Source organism: Vulpes vulpes, chromosome 12 (assembly GCF_048418805.1).
Source record: "Vulpes vulpes isolate BD-2025 chromosome 12, VulVul3, whole genome shotgun sequence".
In the NCBI taxonomy this organism is placed as follows: domain Eukaryota; kingdom Metazoa; phylum Chordata; class Mammalia; order Carnivora; family Canidae; genus Vulpes; species Vulpes vulpes.
The window spans coordinates 62,932,038-62,933,332 of record NC_132791.1 but is presented as its reverse complement, the minus strand read 5'-3'; the positions used below and the strand labels follow the sequence as shown (position 1 = coordinate 62,933,332).

At 43.1% G+C, this 1,295-nt stretch overlaps 1 pseudogene; it reads left to right on the top strand.

The window, feature by feature from the left end:
* The first annotated feature begins 554 nt into the window (after window positions 1–554).
* LOC140594595 (dolichol-phosphate mannosyltransferase subunit 3-like) lies at window positions 555–922 on the top strand (annotated as a pseudogene).
* The last annotated feature ends 373 nt before the right edge of the window (window positions 923–1,295 follow it).

Here is a 1,295-nt window from a genome sequence, read left to right as displayed (position 1 = left end):
TTATTGTGAAATTGAAGAGCCAGAACCAACTTCTCAGGTAGCAGAATAGAAATCTCTTTAATGAAAATAACAATGTCACAAGGCAAGACAAGATTTAAGGAGTGGATAAATACTCTATAGTTGATGAGAGGAATTACAAAGTGATATTACAAAGCAGTATGGCTCTTTTCAACAAATAGTGCTATGAAACTAGACATCTACATGCAAAATAATGGATTTAGACTCTTCCTTATACCATACACAGAAATTAAAGTGGATCATAGGCTTAAATGTAAGTCCTAAAACTGCAAAATTCCTAGGAGAAAAAATGGAGGGAAATCTTCACGATGTTAGGTTAGACAATAGTTTTATAGATACAATACCAAGAACCCAGAATCAAAAGAAAAAGATAAACAGAAGTACATCAAGATTAAAATACATTTTGCATCAAAAGACATCATTAAGTGAAATGACAACCCACAAACAATTCACCCAAATTAAAAATGGACAAATGATTTTAATAGATATTTCCACATAAAAAATAGATATAAATGGTCAATAAGAAAAAAGATATTTCGCGGGCGAAGTGCTCATGACGAAGTTAGCGCAGTGGCTTTGGGGACTGGCGCTCCTGGGCTCCACCTGGGCGGCCCTGACCACGGGGGCCCTGGCCTGGAGCTGCCCTCGCCATGCCGGGAGGTACTGTGGCCAGTCCCGGCCTACTTGCTAGTGTCCGCCGGCTGCTATGCCCTGGGCACGGTGGGCTACCGCGTGGCCACTTTTCACGACTGTGAGGACGCCGCCCGCGAGCTGCAGAGCCAGATCCAGGAGGCCCGCGCCGACTTAGCCCGCAGGGGGATGCGCTTCTGACACCCCAGCCCATTCTTACCCGACAGCCTTTCCTCCCGCGGCCCATTAAAGAGAAGTTTATTTTCTAAAAAAAAAAAAAAAAAAAAAAAAAAAAAAAAAAAAATCATTAGTGACAAGAATGTATCATTTAACATTGACTAGCATGTCTAAAATTAAAAGGACAGTAACAAGTGCTGGTGAGGATAGATGTCATAGAAAGTCTCATTCATACACTGGTGGTAGGGATGTAAAATGGTGCAGCCACTTTGGAAAATAGTATGACAGCTCTTCAAGTCCTAAGCATAGAAGGACCATAGGACTCAGAAAATTTTACTCCAGTGACACCTGAGTGTCTCAGTGTTTGGGTGTCTGCCTCTGGCTCAGGGTGTGATCCTAGGGTCAGAGATAGGGTCCTACATCCAGCTCCTTGCAGGAAGCCTACTTCTCCCTCTGCCTAGGTCTCTGCC